Source organism: Squalius cephalus (assembly GCF_949319135.1).
Source record: "Squalius cephalus genome assembly, chromosome: 13".
Taxonomy (NCBI): Eukaryota; Metazoa; Chordata; class Actinopteri; order Cypriniformes; family Leuciscidae; genus Squalius; species Squalius cephalus.
The window spans coordinates 33,741,407-33,765,053 of NC_137134.1; the positions used below are offsets into that span (position 1 = coordinate 33,741,407).

The following is a 23,647-nucleotide window of genomic DNA, read 5'->3' on the forward strand; positions in this document are numbered from 1 at the left end:
ACCATCATTTGAAAGATTAACTTCGTCCAATAATAGATTTACCATATTTCATAGGGTACCCAAATTTGACATTTTCTTCATCACCAAATAACAATTAATTCAACACAATCTACACTAAAAAAAAATGCTGTGTTGTTTTTACCCAACTTTGGGTAAAATACGGACAAACCCAAACGTTGGGTTAAAAATGTAATTAAAAAAATGTAACCCAACGGCTGGGTTTGTCCATATTAGACCCAAAGTTGGGTTGAAACAACCCAGCATGTTTTTAAAATATTACATTTATTCTGTATAAGTTATTTATGGGTTATTTAAAAAATAGCCTCCCTGCTATGTTCTGGGAACATTATTTAATTGCAAAATATAAAATCTAAAAAGAACGTTCCTAGAATGTTATTTGGTTCTCAAAAAAAAAAAAAAACAGCAACCAAATATGAAGGTTAAGGGAACATTCTGTGTTTGCCTGAAGAAGTAACAATTGTATTACTTCTAGCAGTAAGTTGTTTTTATTTTTATTTTTTGATGGGAAGAAGTTTCACTTTAGCACACATTCTTTCACTGGACATGCTCTAAAAAATGTAAAAAAAATTATTTGATAAGTAATTCTCTTTGTGAACAAATGCCTGTCACATCGGACATAGAGGCTATATATAGGACAAACAATTTTAATTATTAATTTAATTGTCCCCTAGATGCATTTGGTGCCGAGACACACACAACCAAAGCAGTTTCAGTGAAAGAGGGAAACAGGTTTGCTCTGCGTACTGGTGAGACTGAAATACAGAGAGAGGATAACATACTGTGGATGTTTGGAGATGAGCGCATGCTTTTAGCTGAAGTCCATTTAAAGAATGGAATCTTTGAGACTTATGACAGTGATGATGGGAGATTTAAAGGCAGTCTGAAGCTGGACAGATATACTGGATCTCTCATTTTCCATAACACCAACTACAAACACTCTGGAGTTTATCATATGAAGATTATCAAAAAAACTGCAACCATATACAAGAGATTCGATGTCGATGTCAGCGGTGGCGGTGAGTAAATCTGTGTTAATATTAAACTATGTTAAACACACTTTTGAAATACCAAGAAAATGTACCAGCTTTACTGGGAAGGCTGGTTTTATTTGCTATTGCAGAGCTTTTTATTGCCCTGACCAAATTATCCAAATGTACACATTTTTTATTTTATTTAATTTTTTACAAAAGAATTTTTTTAGTTTTTAGCATATGAATATGTTAGCCTTAATGTTATCTATAAGCAAGTGTGCTTTAAAACAATGGCATAACTCGAATTAAGTAGATATAAGCGTTCAAAACTCAGTCTCTCACTTCCGGCCAATACCGATCAACGATTATAATGACATCATACAGTAATCAGGGTTTCTGTCCAATCAAATGAATGATGTTCAAAAGCCACGACAACCGGAAGTTTAAACACAATGGAAAGGGCTGACACTTATGGAGATAGATTTGTGTCTTTATTACATGCGAGTAAATAAATGATCTGAGAGAAAAAAAAAAGTTTGAGAAAAAAGCTATCACACTGATAGCAAAAAAGCATTTCATGAGAGAAAAAATAATATTTGAGAGAAAAAGTTTTCATACCAATAGCAAAAAATAATCATATTTGAGACTAAAAAAAGTTTTGAGAGAAAGTATTTTCTCATAGAACATAAAAAAAAAAAAAAAATCATATTTTAAAAATTATTTCTGAGAAAAAAAAAATCTCTCTCAAAATACTATATTTTTTGCTATCAGTGTGAAAATATTTTCTCTAAAAAAAAAAAGTTTCTCTCAAAACGCTTTTCTTTGCTCTCGATGCAATTTTTTGCTCTCGTGTCAGGATTTTGCTTTAGCTGTGAAAATTGTGTCATGGGCGGGGCCACGTTCCTATTGGCCAGTCGGGTGAGCATCGTCTTGTCTTGGGAGTCGAACTGAATCATTACACCATTGTTCGGTTCACCGGCATAGATGCCGCCTCTGCCTTAGTTGAGCACGGACACTCCAATGTTTGAGGATTTGAGGATATGCGTGGGATTTCCCCCTTTCAGGTCAATGTATCCCTGCCTCTGCTTAATTATTTTTATCCCCGGTGGGGATAAATTTAACCCCCCTCAAAGTGACTTTTACTTCCTGCTCAGCTACTGTTCGGACGCTCTTGCTTACTGCTCCGCGCTTTGCTCTATCGCTTTTACATTTTATCTCCTATATTTTATATTTTATTTCCTTTTATCATCTAATTTTAACTTCAGCAAACAGCACAGTGCTCAGACAACAAAGTTTGGATTACTACAAAAACGCAGATTTCTTTTAACCGACGAGCTTACATTCCGGGAAAGGAAAACACAACTGCCTACATTCATACGGATAAGAGAGAAAATGCCTCTTCAGGTTCAAGAATCTACTTGCTGCACCAACTGCCACAGACTTTTACAAAGGATTGCAGTTCTCGAAACAAAGTTACTTACGGGACCACCAAACCAGACGGAGCACACAACAGAGCTTCGTCATGGACACCCTCAGCATACCGGTGAGTCCCATGAAACTAGTGCTCCTCGACAGATAGAGAAACAAGCCGATCGACTTACTAATCGATGGCACAAACAGGGAGCTAGACCCAAAGGCACTCGAGACATCAGATTGTCACGAGCATCACATATTGCCGCAGTAGCATCCTCTACCCCAGATACAGCTCTGACAAGGATTGCAAACATTGGTCTTCTACCACCGCCTATACATCTTGAGAACAGATTTGAAGTACTAATGAATGTAAATGAGGAATCCCCAAATGTGATGAATATGATCGAACACACACTGAATGGGCCAGTAGCTAACACTGATGCTAACTGGCGCTCAAGGTCGAGCAGACAGCGGCACTCAGCTCAGAGCGCAGCCGAGCCCAGGACTCTGATAGTGGGGGACTCGATAATCAGAAACATTAGCGGCAGGGATACAACTACATGCTGCCTTCCACAAGCAACAACTTCTGATGTAAACAGGGAACTTCAGAACATTCTGATGAAACATAAGACTGCAAATCGACTCATCATACATGTGGGGAAGAATGATATTCATAAAGAGCAGTCAGAACTCCTTAAGAAGGATTTCCATGAACTTTTTGAAACACTTAAAAGACTGAAAGTTCAAACATTCATCAGTGGACCACTCCCAGCAAGAGGAACAAACAGGTTCTCACGGTTGCTTGGGCTAAATACATGGCTGCAAAAAACCTGCAATATAAAAGGAGTAAACTTCATTGACAATTTCAATCTTTTCTGGAGTCAGAGACAACTATTTCATCGGGATGGCCATCACCCAAACAAACTTGGTTCAAGAGTGTTAAAGGACAATATCTACTTCTCCCTCAATCATCCTTCTGCAGTTTGTGCCAATCCACTCAATCTGAACGGCACACACACACATGGACACAGTATGAATGACCACGGGACTTCACTTCAGCAGCAGAATGGACATGCGGTTGACATATCACACAAGGACAATGATAACACCACTCCGCCACAACAACCTCTGCTCACGGACACAATCTCAGCTGAGCCCTGCCCACAGAGAGACATATCAGAACTGCTTGAAGATTCAGCACCCAAGGACGACTTCCTGGAAAACAGCCAGGGAAGCCAGGACAGCATATCACAGCCTCCTATAACACCAGAGCAACAGCCCCTTTCACCAGACACTTTCTCCCTCTCTCCAGCATCGCCACTACTGTGTTTCTCACAGAAAATGGAAGAACTGGTGTATGCTGGAACCAGACTATCCCACTCTTTTGCTGCAAGCCCCCAGATACCAACCAAAAAACGACAGGCACCATTACCACCCGCACCAAAGCCTGCGGGCCCAGCTCGCCCTCCCCCTCCTGTGAGAGCTCTTCGGCCTCTGCCACAACGGCAGGGCCCACACCCTCCTCCATCTGCTCGAGGTGAACCAAAAACAACTGATACCAGCTCTCAGTGATGTGTTTTGGGTCCCCGCTCTGATAACAGTAACTTTCTCAAATGTTTACAGAACAAGCGGGAACCCAGTGTGCCTGTATCTTTCTCTATTGCTGCTCTATTACAAGATAGAAAGTCTAAGGCCTTCAATAGCCGTGCAGCAAACCTAACTAATCTGGTGCCTATTACACGTCAAAGTAAGATTGATGTGGGGACAAAAAGTAAGACTGTTAAGTTAGCACTTTTAAACATTCGTTCACTTAAAAATAAATCACTTCTAGTCAACGATTTAATAACCACAAACAACCTGGATTTTATGCTTCTAAATGAAATCTGGCTAGAAGACAGCTACAGTGCAACAGTCCTCAATGAAACAGCCCCTCCGAACTTTACTTTTATGAGTGTCTGCAGAGCTGTTAAGAGAGGTGGGGGTCTAGCTGCTCTTTTTAAAGATATCTATCAATGTAAGCAAACATCATTTGGGAGTTACTCTTCTTTCGAATATCTGGGTATTGTGTTGAAAGGTGCTCCACGCATTTTACTTATCATTATTTACAGGCCTCCAAAATACTCTCCAGCCTTTGCTGAGGACTTTACAGAACTGTTATCAGCAATTACCTCAGAGTTTGACTGTTTTGCCATTGCTGGAGATTTTAACATTCACATAGATAATGCAGAAAACAATATGGCAAAAGAAATCAAAACTGTTTTAAAAACTTTTGATCTGACTCAGCATGTACATGGACCCACACACAATCGTGGACACACTCTAGATTTACTTATCAGTAAGGGTCTAAACATTTCATTAATTGTTATTAAGGATGTAGCACTGTCTGATCATTTCTGTATTTTCTTTGATATATTGATCTCTCCTGCCATTGAAGCTAAATCTGTGTCTGTCAAGAAGAGATGCTTAAATGAGAACACCAGTGTACTATTTATGAAGGCTATATCCTTAACACCAAGTATATCTGCTGACTCTGTTGATTTTCTCCTTGATTCTTTTAACTCAAAAGTTATAGGTATAATTGATGATATTGCTCCTGTTAAAGTCAGGAAGAAGAGTGGCAGACAAAAAGCACCTTGGAGAAACTCAACAGCAGTGCAAAATATGAAAAGACAATGCAGAAAAGCAGAGCGCATGTCAAGTCAAGTCAAGTCAAGTTTATTTATATAGCGCTTTTCACAACATAGGTTGTATCAAAGCAGCTTCACAGTAATAAATTAAAACAATACATCAATGTTTGTTTCTAATGGAACGTCCATGTTTGGTAATGCTGATCAATAGTATCGTTGATTGATTAGTTAAATTAAATATCCAAATATCCCCAACTGAGCAAGCCAAAGGCAACAGTGGCAAGGAACCGAAAAACTCCATCAGGTGACCTAATGGAGAAAAAAAAACCTTGGGAGAACCCGGGCTCAGTCGGGGGCCAGTTCTCCTCTGGCGTTTATGAACTAGAGACCGGATTTAACTGTAAGATTAAAAGTATTATATGAATGCCTGGCTGAAGAGATGCGTCTTTAATCTAGTTTTAAACTGGGAGAGCGAGTCTGAGCAACGAACAGTATCCGGAAGACTATTCCAGAGTTTTGGAGCTAAATGTGAAAATGCTCTCCCTCCTTTGGTGGATCTGGATATCCTAGGTATGACCAAAAGCCTTGAATTTAGTGACCTTAAAGAGCGCGATGGATTATAGGGCGATAGAATATCGGTTAAATAGACTGGAGCTAAGCCGTTTAGGGCTTTATAAGTCAGTAGCAATACCTTGTAATTAATACGGAACTTTATAGGTAACCAATGTAGTGATGATAAAATTGGTGTTATATGATCATATTTTCTTGATCTAGTTAGAACTCTAGCGGCGGCATTTTGGACTAACTGTAGCTTGTTTATTGAGGATGCAGGACAACGAGCTAATAAAGCATTATAGTAGGGAGGTTAAGTGACTTTTGACTTCAAGTCATGATGCAAAGGTCCCCTTTGGTATGGAAGTACCTTAGGGCCATAGAAATAAATTTATCCTAAGACACACGTGAGATCACATTTTGTATCTTATATACGCACATTTTTAAAAAATGGCCGCCGACCATACTTGAGAGGCCCATATCTTTGCTTCTGTTATAGCTATAATGACAAATTTGGTATCAACGTGTAAATTTTTGGGGTCAAGGAGTCCAATAAAATAGGTTCCAAGACTAAAAAACAATAATGTTGTCCTTACCATGACAATTGGAGGTGAAGTATGCAATTTTTTATTAAAAAACACATGCCAAACACACAGTGTTTCGGCGCCAGAGGTTTTTTCCTAAAATGTTCGATTTTGACATCTTAATTTCAAAAGGCTATATCTTAAAAGTGATAAAAGATAGAGACTTTCTGTAAATTAGAGAAATATTAAGGATGACCCAAAGTTTATGTAGGGATTACATTCTCCCATCTAATTAGCATATTATGATGTCATTATGGTGGCGGCCATCTTGGATTATAGAATTTTCATGAAAAGTCACGTTTAAATGATAAAATGATCAAATGCAGCACTTCTTTCCCCCCAAAATGTCCCTCACCTTCTGTATGCTATATTGCACAATACTGAATGCTCAGGTAAATAGTAAGTAGTAAACAAACTGTGTAAATCATTACTAATAAATGGTAGAAACAAACCGAATGCAAGTAGCGGTTGGCCTTTTGCTGTAGAGATTTTCTATTTACTACATATAGTAAATCATCCTCATTGGCCAAGTACTCAAAAGCCGGTATTCCCATCAGCTTGCGATAGACTATGCATAATAGCCCCTCTGCCCCGTGTCACACCGTCTCTGCTCCTGCTGCGAACAGCGCGGCCAGATCTGCCTCGCGCGCGCGCTGAGTGTGCACAGCTCGGACTACTGTCATTGTCATTGTGACTCCCCACCCTGCCTCCACGTTGCCCCCTAACTGTCCTATGAATACTTCGACCTCGTCTAACATACCCAGTGGCATTAGACAAACAAAGTCTCCACCACAATACTGTCGCCGCGATTGTGGAGAGGCACACACGGTAAAAATCTCCCGCCTCGTTCCCCACAACACTAACACGCCTGCTAACTTCGCGATGAACACTCCGACCCCGAGAAACATTGTTCCCACCACTGACATTGGGTAAAGGACCATCTAAATTGGGCAAAGGATTCACCGTTTGTGCTTGGTGTAGGGCTATACTTTCACTTTCAGAATCAGGCAGATATTCCCCTTCAGAATCAGGGTCCACGAATAGAAGACCCAACACTTCATTGCGGGTAAGCTTTATTGATGCCATTAGATAATAATAATAATAATAATAATCTAATGCAAATACTCGCTGACGTTGACAATATTGCTCTGATAAAATGGCTCACTCGCACACTAGCTCCGCTTTTGTTCACACTGATTCAATGCACTCTAGCTCGAAGATTTTGTATAGAAGCATGACGTTTTTTTGAGTCGGGATGAAGTATGACATGTCTACCATCTAATGGAGGGTAGGTTGAACGAAATTTGACACCCTATTTGACAAAATCGGCCGTTTTATTCAGTGGACTGCCTGAGGTGGGACCACGACACCAATCTGCTCCTAGTGACTGATCACTGAATTCGCTATATCTATGCTAAATGTTTTCAAGCGGTCATATGACACACATTCCTCTTTTATGCATGGCCTCCACCAGATATCTACTACCACTTTGCTGGTGTAGTTTCGTTGCCAGATATAGCGAAGCTGGTGTTTCCCTCTCTCTTATGTGACGAGGAACACTGCCATGTTTCTTGGATCTGCATCTTAATGAGTTGAAAATTATTTGCTGCCCAATGGATGTTGCAGCCTGGAACTTCTCAGGTCCAGGAGGTGGCTGATCAATACCTGATCCATCAAGAAGCATGTGTAAGAACGATCTCAGCATGGGAGGGATAGAATCAGCTTCACAGGAAGTTGAGAAGGCACCTGTAAAAGCATGCTTCATGGGGAGATACTCTTGCCGGAGGATTTTGGCTGCTTTGAAGATGATGGAGACATCGGTAGAAGTGTTGTTTTTCATGTTAGCAACAGCTTTGCTCAGGTCATCATCAAATACAACGGACCAGACACGATTTATTTGTATTGATCTGATGTCAGGAATCAGGCGTTCAATATCCTTCCGAAGGCGTGTGGTGTTGCATTTGATGTTTGGAAATCCAAGATCAGCAATGCGCTCGTCATAGAGGGCTGTCAAGTCAGACATTGCCAGTGATTCCCCTGAGCAACGATAGTCCTCGATGTATTTGAGCTACTCATTGAGGACATGTGCTCTGATGACCTGAGTTGCATTACTTTCAGTTGAGTCACATCCAACAGTTTCTGCTTTTCTATAGAGCCTAGTCAGGCATGCACGATGATAAACAGCATTAATAGCAACCATGTCACCAGCAGCTAGTTCAGCCAATAGATGCCTGTCACCCACCACCTGAGCACATTCTTTCACTTTTCTATCCAAGCCAAGGGTGGCAGCCCTCCTCAGTTCCTTTTTTTGCCCACTTCACCACAGAAGAGACACAGTTTATCAAATGGTTCACATGATGATGTTGAGGGTCTGGGTAAAGCGAGTGTGGTGGACTTGTCACTCATGCGCCATGTTTTTACTGGACTCACAGACTCTTCATGCTTTTTTCTTTTTCTTGCTCTCTCAACTTTTTGTTTATCAATCGCATTTCTGCAGCTTTTGTGCCACACCATAGGATTTTGAATCATCAGCTGAACTACATCCTGACTACCACCACTAATGTCCACTATAAACTCAGGCAGATCCCCTAATGCCTTCAGCTCCTGGATGTTATCTAAAGCTTCTTTGTAACATGATTGCAATCTTTTAGGATTGTTTCTCAGTTTGAATGATGAAGAGGGATCTATCCATCCATCCATCCATCCATCTTCTTCCGCTTATCCGGGGCCGGGTCGCGGGGGCAGCAGTCTAAGCAGAGATGCCCAGACTTCCCTCTCCCTAGACACTTCCTCCAGCTCTTCCGGGGGGACACCGAGGCGTTCCCAGGCCAGCCGGGAGACATAGTGTCTCCATAGTCTGTCCTAGATCTTCCCGGGGGTCTCCTCCCAGTGGGAGGCGCCTGGAACACCTTCCCGGGAAGGCGTCCAGGAGGCATCCGGAACAGATGCCCGAGCCACCTCAGCTGACCCCTCTCGATGTGGAGGAGCAGCGGCTCTACTCTGAGCTCCTCCCGAGTGACCGAGCTTCTCACCCTATCTCTAAGGGATCGCCCAGCCACCCTGCGGAGAAATCTCATTTCGGCCGCCTGTATCTGGGATCTTGTCCTTTCGGTCATGACCCAAAGCTCATGACCATAGGTGAGAATAGGAACGTAGATTGACCGGTAAATCGAGAGCTTCGCCCTGCGGCTCAACTCTTTCTTCGCCATGACAGACCGGTACATCGACCGCATTACTGCAAAAGCTGCACCGATCCGTCTGTCAATCTCCCGTTCCATCCTTCCCTCACTCGTGAACAAAACCCCAAGATACTTAAACTCCTCCACTTGAGGCAGGAACTCTCCACCAACCTGAAGTGGGCAAGCCACCCTTTTCCGGCCTCGGATTTGGAGGTGTTGATTCTCATCCCAGCCGCTTCACACTCGGCTGCAAACCGTCCCAGTGCATGCTGAAGGTCCTGGTTTGATGAGGCCAACACGTCAACATCATCTGCAAAGAGCAGAGACGAAATCATGTTGTCACCAAACCTGACACCCTCCGGCCCCTGGCTGCGCCTAGAAATTCTGTCCATAAAAATTATGAACAGAACCGGCGACAAAGGGCAGCCCTGCCGAAGTCCAACATGCACCGGGAGTCCCGCAAGCCAACCAGGCCTGATAGGACTCCTCCTTCAGCTTGACGGCATCCCTTACTTCCGGTGTCCACCACCGGGTTCGGGGATTGCCGCCTCGACAGGCACCGGAGACCTTACGGCCACAGCTCCGAGCGGCCGCTTCGACAATGGAGGTGGAGAACATGGTCCACTCGGACTCAATATCTCCAGCCTCCCTCGGGATCCGGTCGAAGCTCCACCGGAGGTGGGAGTTGAAGATCTCTCTGACAGGAGACTCGGTCAAACGTTCCCAGCAGACCCTCACAGTACGCTTGGGTCTGCCGAGTCTGTCCAGCTTCCTCCCCCGCCATCGGATCCAACTCACCACCAGGTGGTGATCAGTTGACAGCTCCACCCCTCTCTTTACCCGAGTGTCCAAGACATACGGCCGCAGGTCAGATGAAATGACCACAAAGTCGATCATCGACCTACGGCCTAGGATGTCCTGGTGCCACGTGCACTGATGGACACCCTTATGCTTGAACATGGTGTTCGTTATGGACAAACTGTAACTAGCACAGAAGTCCAATAACTGAACACAGCTCGGGTTCAGATCAGGGGGGGCCGTTCCTCCCAAACACGCCCCTCCAGGTGTCACTGCCACTGCCCACGTGGGCATTGAAGTCCCCCAGTAGAACGACGGAGTCCCCAGTTGGAGCACTTTCCAGCACCCCTCCCAGAGACCCCAAGAAGGCCGGGTACTCTGCACTGCCGTTTGGCCCATAGGCACACACGTCCCCGACCCGAAGGCGCAGGGAAACGACCCTCTCGTTCACCGGGGTGAACTCCAACACATGGCGGCTGAGCTGGGGGGCTATAAGCAAACCCACACCAGCCCCACACCTCTCACCATGGGCAACTCCAGAGTGGTGAAGAGTCCATCCTCTCTCGAGGAGTGTGGTTCCAGAGCCCAAGCCGTGCGTAGCGGTGACCCCTCTAGTCGGAACCTCTCAACCTCATGCACAATCTCAGGCTCCTTCCCCGCCAGCGAGGTGACGTTCCACGTCCCTAGAGCTAGCTTCCGTGTCCAGGGATCGGGTTGTCGAGGCCTCCGCCTTCGACTGCCGCCCGATCCTCTCAGCACTGACCCCTTACGGTCCCTCCTGCAGGTGGTGAGCCCACGGGAAGGCGGCCCCACGTCGCTCCTTCGGGTTGAGCCCGGCCGGACCCCGTGGGGGGAGGCCCGGCCGCCAGGCGCTCGCATACGAGCCCCAACCCCGGGCCTGGCTCCAGGGTGGGGCCCCGGCTGCGCCATACCGTGCAACGTCACGGTCCTCGGTTTAAGAGAGATCTAATGTTTTTTCAATCTTTAGGGCGGACTGACATAGGAAGCATAAACTCCAGTCACGGCATTCCATTATGGCTAATCTGAAAAAAGAAATGAAGTTGCTTTAACACCACAAGAGAGATAATATGAGCATTAACAAGCATTCGCAAAAGTAAAAAAATATCAAATAATGAAGCTAACTAACTAGCTAGCAACATGTAGGCTATGTGCTTGCTTCAATAAAAATGACGCTAACTAGTCACTAGCTAGTTATGATGAAGCTAACTAGTTACTAGCGACCTAGTTATAATGAAGCTAACTAGTTACTAGCTAGCTAGTTACTAGTTATCTAACATTAAAAGCATTTTTCTATTTAATGAGGAAGTCATATGAACCTCAAAGTGTTAACCTGTCACCTCTGACCTTCAACAGCTGTCACAGCTCCTGGTGCAGATGGGATGTGTTGTTGCAGGAACTAATTTGCTATAGGCTACTCCTGACTGGTCGAAATCTCATGCTACTTAGGACAAATGTAATGTACAGAAGTAGCTGCACTGCTTAAATACAAAATTAAAGTTTTTGAATGAAAAGATAAGTAAAGTCACTCTGATGACACAATTTTTATGTGAAATGTGCATATTTACCCCCAATTGTTATGGTATGGGGGAAAATTTTGTTTTTTTAAACTTGAAACCAATTTTATTGGATTCCTTGACCCCAAAAATGTACACTTTGACACCAAATTGGTCATTATAGTGATAACAGAAGCAAAGATATGGGCTCTAGAGTATTTTCAGCGCATTGGCGGCCATTTTTGAAAAAACCTGTTTATTTCTGATACAAAGAGTGATCTCACTTGTGTCTTAGGATAAATTTATTTGTATGACCCTAAGGTACTTCCATACCAAAGACGACCTTTGCATCATGACTTGAAGTCAAAGGCCTATTTTTTGGGCTTAACCTCCCTACTATTACAGTAATCTAGTCTCGAGGTCATGAATGCATGAACTAACTTTTTTGCATCAGAAACTGATAGCATATTACGTAGCTTAGCAATGTTTCTAAGGTGGAAAAAGGCTGTTTTTGTAACATATGAAATATGATTTTCAAAAGACAGGTTGCAGTCAAGTATAACACCCAGGTCTTTTACTGTAGAGGATGAAGTAACAGGACATCCTACTATGTTAAAGTTGTATTGTGAGAGGTTTTGTGGGTGGTTTTTTGAACCGATAAGTATTACCTCTGTCTTATCTGGATTTAATAAAAGAAAATTGCGTGTCATCCAATCTTTTATATCTTTAACACACTCTGTCAATTTGGATAATTTAGCGTTTTCATCTGGCCGTGATGAAATATAGATTTGAGTGTCATCAGCATAACAATGGAAACTAATTCCATGTTTCCTTATAATATTTCCAAGTGGCAGCATATATATTGAGAATAATAGAGGGCCTAACACAGATCCCTGCGGCACTCCATAGTTTACTGGAGTTATGATCGATTTTTCTCCATTTAAATAAACAAAATGGTAGCGGTCAGATAAATACGATCTAAACCAGCTTAATGCTTGTCCTTGAACACCAGTATAATTTTGTAGTCGATCTAAGAGTATTGTATGATCTATAGTATCGAACGCAGCACTAAGATCAAGTAAAACTAGTATTGAGATATAGCCTTGGTCAGAAGCTAAAAGTAAATCATTTGTGATTTTAACGAGCGCAGTTTCAGTGCTATGATGCGGCCTGAACCCAGACTGAAACTTTTCATAGGTGTCATTTTCTTGCAAGAAGGAGCCCAATTGAGCGGACACAACTTTTTCTAGTATTTTAGACATAAAAGGTAGATTTGAAATGGGTCTATAATTTGCTAGATTATGTGGATCTAATTGTGGTTTCTTAATGAGAGGTTTTATAACTGCCAGTTTAAATGTTCTTGGAACATAACCCAATGATAAAGACGAGTTAATAATATTGAGGAGAGGCTCTTCCACTACAGGTAACACTTCTTTCAATAGTTTAGTTGGTATAGGATCTAGTAAACATGTTGTTGTTTTAGATGAAGTGATAAGTTTATTTAACTCTTTTTGTTCTATAGTTGTAAAGCACTGTAATTGTTCTTGCGGGGTGATAGTTGAGGCTGAGTTATAAGACGCGATTGAGGATTGAACGTTTACAATTGTGGTTCTGATGTTTTCTATTTTCTCAGTGAAGAACTTCATGAAATCATTACTACTAAACTCTAACGGAATATTTTGTTCAGGAGACATCTGTTTATTTGTTAGTCTAGCCACGGTGTTAAATAAGAACCTAGGATTGTTATGGTTGTTTTCTATTAGTTTGCGGAGATGCTCAGCTCTGGCCTCTTTTAGGGCCTTTTTATAACGTGACATACTGTCTTTCCACGCGATTCTAAAGACCTCTAAGTTAGTTTTTTTCCATTTACGCTCTAAATTACGGGTTTCTCTCTTTAGAACATGCGTAGTATTGTTGTACCATGGTGCTTTACTTTTCTCTCTGACCTTTTTTAGTCTAATGGGTGCAACAATATCCAATTTTCCAGAGAGAATGGTGCTCATAATGCTAGTTAATTCCTCAAGTTCATCTGTTTGTTTGGGTTCAGGCAGCAGCTGAGACAGATCAGATAAGCTATTTGAAAAATTATCTATGGTGGATGGAAGGATTGTTCTACCTAATCGATAACGCGGCGCAGCATGATATATTACAGGGGTACGTAATATGCAAGTTACCATGTAATGGTCAGTGACATCGTCACTTTGTGGAATGATATCTATATCGGTTGGATCGGTTCCATGTGATATAATTAAATCGAGTGTATGATTAAAACGATGAGTTGGTCCGGTAACGTTTTGCTTGACCCCAAAGGAGTTTAATAAATCTGTAAACGCAGCCCCTAGCGCATCATTTGAATTATCTATGTGGATATTAAAGTCTCCAACAATTAATGCTTTATCGAAATTAACTAATAGGTTTGAGAGAAAATCTGCAAACTCTTTTAGGAAATCAGCGTAAGGCCCAGGCGGTCTATATACGGTAGCCAAGGCTAGAGATAATAGGGATGTTTTTCTAACATCTAAGAGCGTAACATTTAGTACAAGTACTTCAAACGAAATAAACTTATAGCCCGTTTTCTGAGTAACATTGAGAATATCTCTATAGATTGTTGCAACACCGCCGCCACGACCAATCAGACGGGGTTCGTGCTTATAGGAGTATCCTGATGGAGTAGACTCATTTAGACCGAAATAATCATTTGGTTTAAGCCAGGTTTCAGTAAGGCAAAGTACATCGAAGCTATTGTCTGTGACTATTTCATTTACAATAACTGCCTTAGGTGTGAGTGATCTAATGTTTAGAAGACCTAGCTTTAGAAATTGTTTTTGATTACTAATAGCAACATTCTCTGGTTTAATAACAATTAGATTTTTTCTAGATCCTGCAGTAGATTTATTATTTGATCTCACTAAACGAGGAATAGACACAGTTTCTATGCAATGTTCAACACTATTTATATCAGTTAAATTGGTGCAGCAGAGACTATGATTTGGACTTTTGGTTACTAGTCATAAGGTATTTAACATTTTGGAGATGTTATCTGACAGAAGATCCGATCCGAATCTGCTTGGGTGTAAGCCATCAGCACGGTAAAGCCTAGGACGCTCCCAAAACAGATTCCAATTATTTACAAAGAGCAGTTTCTGCTCACTGCACCATGACATTAACCATTCATTTAGCGCGAATAATCTACTAAACTTTTCATGACCTAATCGGTACGTGGGAAGCGGTCCTGACACAATGATCGTTATATCAGGCGATGTGCTGCGTACCGTATCGATCAGATTCCTGAAGTCTTTCTTCAGAACCTCCGTCTGGCGCAGCCTGATGTCGTTCACTCCTGCGTGCAAGACCACAGTTCCGACGCGCTCGTTCAGAATCTCGGGAACGCGAGCGGCGATTTCAGAAACACGAGCACCAGGAAAGCAGTGACTATGCACCTTATTTTTATTTAACGTAGCGTGTACGTGTCGAACGATGGAATCGCCGATGATCACAGCATCGCGTTCTGTTTCGCGAAGAGGGGAGAAGCGGTTTTGTGTGGATATCTCGAAAACCGGGAGGGTCGGAGACAGTTTTCTTGGTCTAGACCTGACTCGCGTCTTCCGCTGCGGAAATATCCAGGCTTCGTGGTGGCATGTTGGAGCCGGAGTGAACGAGACCATGGCTGATCGCGACCTCGGCGCGCGGGACCGATGCTGAGTAACGCACGGAGTAGACGAGGTCGGAGTCAGCGGGTTAGTAACGTTAATCACTGATTTGTGTGCATCGGCGCGTGATGTTTCAAGAGCCAAACGCCGGTCTATCAGCTCGGCTTGTCTCACTAAAAGGTCGTGGATCTGTTTCTCAACAGCTTCCAGCTCGGACTGCACCGCGTGCAGCTCAAATGTGTCTTCACCTGCACCAAAAGGTAGACTACTTACATCTGATATATTCGCCATTTTAACAGATGGACAGTACGTTAAGTTAGCAACGACGCTACCAGTGATGCTATCAATATTAATAATAATTTATGGCTTAAGTCTTGGATATAATCCGTCTTTTTAGTGGTACGGGTGTAGAGTAGACGCACGATAGGCGAAAAAATGTTTGTTTGTAAATGAATGCGGAGAAGACGCGTTCAGCCGTGATCCACGGATGTAACCTATAAGAGTATCCAGCGTTGGATCACTAGGCTTGAGACGCGTCTGCTCAACAGTCCGCGTTGTAACTATGAGGTGAGGAAAAGTAGAAAATGTTCGTTGTAAGTGAGTTTAAAGAGAAATCAAGAATTATAAATCAATCGATGGAGCTCCAGACAACAACGTGTTCAGACGCGACGCATGCGCATTCGAAACAGTGTGCTTGTCTTCCGCATGTGGCGGAAGACTAAACTTGTAGTCCATTATAACATCTACAAAGACAGCCTTCATGCTTTCAATATGGAACTAGGCAAAGCTAGACAGACTTTCTTCTCAAATATTATAAACAGTAATTTAAACAACACACACACTCTTTTTGCTACTGTAGAGAGACTGACAAACCCTCCAAGCCAGATTCCCAGTGAAATGCTCTCAGAGAACAAGTGTAGTGAGTTTGCTTCTTTCTTCTCTGAGAAAATCAGTAATATCAGAAAGGTGATCAGCACATCCTTGAGTTGCACTGAGGTCAGACAGATCGAACCACCTGAGAAAGTAGTTACTATGTCTGATTTCAAAGAAATTAATGGCAAAATTTTGGAAGAAACTGTACAGCACCTTAAAACATCAACATGCGCTCTTGACACACTTCCCACATCATTTTTCAAAAGTGTGTTAAACAGTTTAGAAGCAGATCTTCTAGAAGTGGTAAATGTCTCACTTCACTCTGGGAGTTTTCCATACTCCCTGAAAACTGCAGTTGTCAAGCCCCTCCTGAAAAAGAGCAATCTGGATAAGACCATATTGAGCAACTATAGACCGATCTCAAATCTTCCTTTCATAGGCAAGATCATTGAAAAAGTTGTCTTCAATCAGCTGAACAAATTCTTGAGCTTGAATGGATACTTTGACAATTTTCAATCTGGTTTCCGACCGCACCACAGCACAGAGACAGCGCTCATAAAGATAATAAACGATATTCGCTTAAATACTGATTCAGGCAAATTATCAGTGCTGGTACTACTCGACCTCAGTGCTGCATTTGACACTGTTGATCATAACATACTTCTTGACAGGCTGGAAAACTCTGTGGGGCTTTCTGGGATAGTCCTAAAATGGTTCAGGTCATACTTAGATGGGAGAGGTTATTATGTGAGTATAGGAGACCATAAGTCTGAGTGGACATCCATGACATGCGGAGTACCTCAAGGCTCAATTCTTGCGCCACTCCTGTTCAACCTGTATATGCTCCCAATGAGCCAAATAATGAGAAAGAACCAAATTGCTTACCACAGCTATGCAGACGACACACAGCTCTACTTAGCCCTATCGCCTAACGATTACAGCCCCATTGACTCCCTGTGCCAATGCATTGACGAAGTCAACAGTTGGATGTGTCAAAACTTTCTTCAGTTAAACAAAGACAAAACTGAAGTCATTGCGTTTGGAAACAAAGATGAAGTTCTCAAGGTGAATGCATACCTTCACTCTAGGGGTCAAACAACTAAAAATCAAGTAAGGAATCTCGGTGTGTCCCTAGAGTCAGACCTTAGTTTCAGTAGTCATGTCAAAGCAATAACTAAATCAGCATACTATCATCTGAAAAATATTGCAAGAATTAGATGCTTTGTTTCCAGAGAAGACTTAGAGAAACTTGTGCATGCTTTCATCACCAGCAGGGTGGATTATTGTAATGGACTCCTCACTGGCCTTCCCAAAAAGACCATAAGACAGTTGCAGCTTATACAGAACGCTGCCGCCAGGATTCTGAGCAGAACCAGAAAACATGAACACATCACACCAGTCCTCAGGTCTTTACACTGGCTCCCAGTTAAATTTAGGATTGATTTTAAAGTATTATTACTGGTATATAAATCATTCAATGGCCTAGGACCTCAATACATTGCAGATATGCTCACTGAATATAAACCCAAACGATCACTCAGATCATTAGGATCACATCAGCTAGAAATACCAAGGGTTCACTCTAAGCATGGCGAGTCTGCTTTTAGCTATTATGCCAGCCGCAGCTGGAACCAGCTTCCAGAGGAGATCAGACGTGCTCCTACAGTAATCACATTCAAATCCAGACTCAAAACACTTCTGTTTAGCTGTGCATTTACTGAATGAGCACTGTGCCGCTGTTCGTCCGACTGTTTGTACTGTATTTTATTTTATTTTTCTAAACTGTTTTAATTATTCTTATTTCTTTTATTATTTTAATTTCTTCTATGTAAAGCACTTTGAATTGCCATTGTGTATGAAATGTGCTATATAAATAAACTTGCCTTGCCTTGCCTTGCCTTGATCAGTGCTACTACACTAGTGGCGAGACGGATCACAAAACGTATCACAGATCCGTGGTTTGATTAAAGTCGATTTTATTTTAAAATGCGCTACTTTGGCTGGCTCTGATATAGCTGCCGCAGCCTCTCTGTAATCACCACTCTGCAGACTTGCTCAATGTCCCGTCCACAGCGCTATCTGATTGGTTACACCTCACGAGTAATAGCCTATCAACACGTGTGTGTCGAAAGGAAGGCTGCCTTCAGCATATTACTGAAGCGGGAATAAACATCACAATCTGATTATGTTTCTATGATGACAAGCAGAGTTAGTGTCCCAGTCACACCACTGAGAATGGCCGAAGTTACACATACGGTGTTTCACTCAATTGAAGCTAAAGCAAAGGTTTTTTGATCACTCACTCTTCAGCGTCTGGCGCGAGTGATTTCGATTCAATGTAAAGACGCGTTTACGCGCGTCTAGAGGTCCTGCGGCGCGGGCGCGTCCAGTTCGCGCGAATGAGGCGAATTGACTAACACGAGATAATGCATCTGTCTTTTCTTTTATTTCACTGTAGCTCAGCATCGCGATTTAAAGTTCACGTTATTATTACTTTAACAGCAGCAGTAAAACTGGGCCATTTAATTTTGCCATTCATAAATAAGTGTTTTGACCTGTCTAGCCGAGTGGCAATCCATGGTACTGGGAGGGGGATTTAATTCTTGCATGTTTTTTCGTTCTGCATGATCACAGTTCATATGTGTGGGGAAAGATAAGCTATTAGAGTAAAGATATTGCGTTAGGCTAGTTCATGAGTTAATAAGAAAAAATAATTTACAATTCTTGCAAATGCAGTGATGAAGTTCATGTTCTCATGATTTATTTTTATGAATAAAAATGTTTCAAAACATCCCCCCCACCCCTTTGTTTTTTTTCACAAATCGCACCCAAGATGATGACACACACAACTCGATGGATAGCTGGCTGAGCAAGTTGAGCATCACTGAAGATTAAACATTAAAAAATAGCACACATATTCATGAATGAATGTGTCTTATATTATTAGCTTGGGTTGCTAATGTAAGAGTTAGTAGCCTACTAGACGTACCTCGTCAGCTCTAGACCTCGGCTAGATGGTAAAAAAAATATTTAGAATAAGCCCTGTGTAGCTGAGTTTGCAAGCTACACACACATGCAGTGTAGCTAAACGTTTAGTGCAACAACCATACAAAGACTATTTTAAACAAAACTAAGTGGGACACTTTCAAACAGTATATCAATCACTGTCTAACGTCAGCTAGCTATGGGTTGCCACCTTCCATGCATACTAACGTTAACTTAGTTGAAAGTTGTACAGGAGGTTGATGAACAAGCAGTTACTCTTCAGGTGCTTTGAGGCTAGCAAGTGCAAATGTAGAAACTAGCTCACTACTCACTAAATAAGGAGTGAAACTATCTAAATCAAAACATTAAGTTGGCATTTGATTTAAAAATAGTTTGCAAGTTTACCTAGCATGATGGCTAATTAGCAATTAGCAAGCTAAATAATATAATACACATTCATTCATGAATATGAGTGCTATTTTTTAATGTTTAATCTTCAGTGATGCAGAACTTGCTCAGCCAGCTATCCATCGAGTTGTGTGTGTCATCATCTTTACCCAAACATTGGAGTGTCCGTGCTCAACTAAGGCAGAGGCGACATCTATGCTGGTGAACCGAACAATGGTGTAATGATTCAGTTCGACTCCCAAGACAAGACGATGCTCACCCGACTGGCCAATAGGAACGTGGCCCCGCCCATGACACAAATTTCACAGCTAAAGCAAAATCCTGACATGAGAGCAAGAAATTGCATCGAGAGCGAAGAAAAGCGTTTTGAGAGAAACACTTTTTTTTAAGAGAAAATATTTTCACACTGATAGCAAAAAATATATATTTGAGAGTTTATTAATTTAAAATTGATATTTTTTATGTTCTATGAGAAAATACTTTCTCTCAAAACTTTTTTTAGTCTCAAATATGATTATTTTTTGCTATTGGTATGAAAACTTTTTCTCTTAAATATTATTTTTTCTCTCATGAAATGCTTTTTTGCTATCAGTGTGATAGCTTTTTTTCTCAAACTTTTTTTTTCTCTCAGATCATTTATTTACTCGCATGTAATAAAGACACAAATCTATCTCCATAGACACTCGGGTTACCATGAACGAATATGAAACGCAAATGAGAATAATAGAGGGCGTGGCTTATTTTCAAAGCCTGACAGCTGGAGGAGAGTATTTCCATAAACTGATATCATCTGAGAAGGAAAGGCATTTCAAAGTGAAGTACATTTTCATATTTTGATTAAAGATTTCAAAGACAAAATTATTTTTGACTTGCATGAATGAATTGTTTAAGACGAGTAAAATGCACTAACAAAGTAAACAGTCACTTTTTATTTAATGCTTACTTTAAAGATGTCACGGATGTCACTTGATTTGAATTAAAGTGAAAATGTCTTAATTAGTGCATAGTGCAAACAGGAGATCCCAACTTCAAAAGACAAACATGCAAAAAGTGAAACATTTAAAGGACTGTGAACAGTAGAAAGACAAACAAACACGATTAAAACAGTTAAATGCTGTTGCTGATGTTCCTAATGCACATCAAGAAGTTTTAGCTAACCTGTTTTCTTATAAAAAAATAAATAAAAAATAAAGAATAAAAAAAGTCTCTTTTATCAGCCGTGCAGATCAACCTTTCCTTTAGGCGATGAGACGCGTTATCTGGCTGACTGACTGTACTGTACCACCCACATACAGTAACACTACCTCTCCCGATACTAACATGGTTTCTGTTTCTGTTCTGTTTGTTTTGTTTTGTTTTAAAGTATTTAGTTCATTTACTGGAAAACAATCTGAACTTGTTCTAGGAACTGGGAGTGTTCCTGCAGTAGAAAAACACCTATAGTTACACTGATCTAATCAGAAACTATATTAAAGGATAGTTCACCCAAAAATTTGAATTAGCCCATGATTTATTCGCACTCAAGTCATTCTATGACATTCTTCTTTCAGACGAATACAACCACGATCGTCATTACGTTGCGCATCAAGTTGAAAGGGCTAATTTTTCGCCGTATCAATGCGTACAGCCGTCTGCCGGAAGCTAGTTATTTTAGTCGATAAAGTTTTAAATATAAATATTTTTCTTACACAAACGCATCGCTTCACTTCAGAAGGCCTTTATTAACCCCTAAAACACTTTAATGATGGATAGATGCACTTTTATGATGGAGCGATGCACTTTTATCATGGAGAGATGCACTTTTATGAGGATAGATGCACTTTTATGATGGAGCGATGCACTTTTATGATGGACAGATGCACTTTTATGATGATAGATGCACTTTTATGATGGATAGATGCACTTTTATGATGGATAGGTGCACTTTTATGATGGACAGATGCACTTTTATGATGGATAGATGCACTTTTATGATGGATGGATTTGCTTTGATGGACTTCCAAAAAAACAAAAAAAACAAAACATTCACTGCCATTATAAAGCTTGAAAGAGCCAGAACATTTTTTTTTATTATATAACTCCGATTGTATTCGTCTGAAAGAAAAATGTCATATACACCTAGGATTGCTTCAGAGTGAGTAAATTGGGCTAATTTTCATTTTTTTGGTGAACTATCCCTTTAACATTATCTATGGTTATTATTATTACAAATTCCTCAGTTAAAATAGGGAAGATCTATGGTAAGTATTTACAAGGGCAGGTGCAAAAGTAGAATCAAGAGCTTTAAAGCCTTGGCATCCATAAGTTCTTGACCAAGTAAGCCATAAAGTGCTCCTGAAAAACAAGGGCAAACAGCAGATAGAAACATTTGACGTGACTCTGAGGTGTAATGATGCTTGCGGGATTTTCTGAGAGGTTTAGTTGAGCTTCTTTCTGATTTAAAAAGACTAAAGGCACAATGCATTGTTTTATTGTACTGTGCAAGCATTTTAATTGTATAGCTGTAATTTTATGGTTTCAGTTTTTCTTTATTTTTGATCAAATTAAGTACATATTTTGGACTACTGTTATGCCATTTTTTTTTTTTCTTCAGAAAAGAAAAAGAAAAACATTTGGGAATCCATTCCTCTACAAGATATAGTAAAAACTGGTAAGTGAATATTATATTATACATAAATACACATTTTTATTTCTTTTAAACTGATCTATCAGCAATGCTTCTGTATACTTTGAAGTATTTTGTTCCTGTAATATATACTGTATTTGTTCATTTGTTTCTTTATAGTTTCGTCCTTCCTGTTTGCGGGTCTGATAGGACTCGTAATCTTGACATGTGGTTTCTGGTGGACTTCCTAAAAATGCCTTTTTTTTATTATTATTTTATCTTGAGACTAGTTTGTTGTTGAAAGAAATTGGACACAAAAAAGTTATTTCTGAGAAGAATTTAATTATTTGTTCTCAAATATATATTTTGTTATAATCAAGTGAAATTGTTGTATTTTAATGTCTTTTAAGTGTCCAAGGGCCACTATCTTTGACCAATCAAATCACAGCTTCAGTAAAACCACAACAGTGGAAACAGAACCTCTTTTAAAAGTTTTGAAAACTTTAATACTAGATTTGACAAAACAGGCAGAGTTCATCTCATTGCAGTTTGGTTTTAGATCTGTGATAAAATATGTGATAAAATGAAAAAAATCTTGTCTTTATGTACATTGTGATAAATTTTGTGTTTAAGTTCATAAGGATATAATATAGCACCTCAAATGCAATCAGTCTAGTTATGTAAAAGTAAAAATCACATACACAACCTTTGTTTTCTGACTTGCATCTGCTTTTATCAAATATGTCAAATAATTATAGTTAAATGTATTCAATGTTAAGTCTTGTTACAATCGAGAGAGTTCATTATTGCTTGCAATTTCTTGTAACAATCATGTTTTATATTCACAATTGTTTTTCTAATTTATTAAATATCTTAGATTATATACTTTATGACCATTATCTGTTTTTTTTATTTAATTTAGTTATTTTTTATGGTTAAAATTGCCATATAACAGAAAACTCAGTAAGATGGTTATTTTGAGAATTGAGTGCGGACTGGCCCATCATTTTTATTTTTTTGATTAACCTTCTGTTTCTATGAATTTAAAAAATACTTAGTAAGATGAACTGATAATTTTGTTTGACATTCCTCATATCCTGTGAAAAGAAAAATATTTGTCATAATTCTGTTTATGACAAATAAACCTGTAATAAAAATAAATTCTGTTATAAACCTGTATGTTTCTTTCTTCTGTGGACATACAAATATATATATATATATTTTGATACCCACTGATATTCCAGAGGAGGAGATGGCGGGCGAGTTGCGGCATGCAAAGGGAGCATAGACCACCTTGACAGTGGATGTAAACAACGGTCGATGTGTTATATGCTTGTTGTATATGCTTGTTGTCTCACAGCAAAGGCAGAAACCGGCAGAGAGCAAGAAATACTGCAACTCAAGACTGAAAAAAAAGTGTTGGATTTACATGATTTAATTGTGTACATCGGTCCCACATGAATCAAT

The 23,647-nt window shown here is 40.5% G+C and overlaps 1 long non-coding RNA gene across 1 annotated transcript; it reads left to right on the forward strand.

Annotated features, from left to right (window-relative positions):
* Positions 1 to 692: 692 nt before the first annotated feature.
* Positions 693 to 23,355, forward strand: LOC307170029. Its single transcript, XR_013823271.1, has 3 exons — positions 693 to 1,037; positions 22,169 to 22,225; positions 22,361 to 23,355. It is a non-coding gene; the product is annotated as an uncharacterized lncRNA (long non-coding RNA).
* The last annotated feature ends 292 nt before the right edge of the window (positions 23,356 to 23,647 follow it).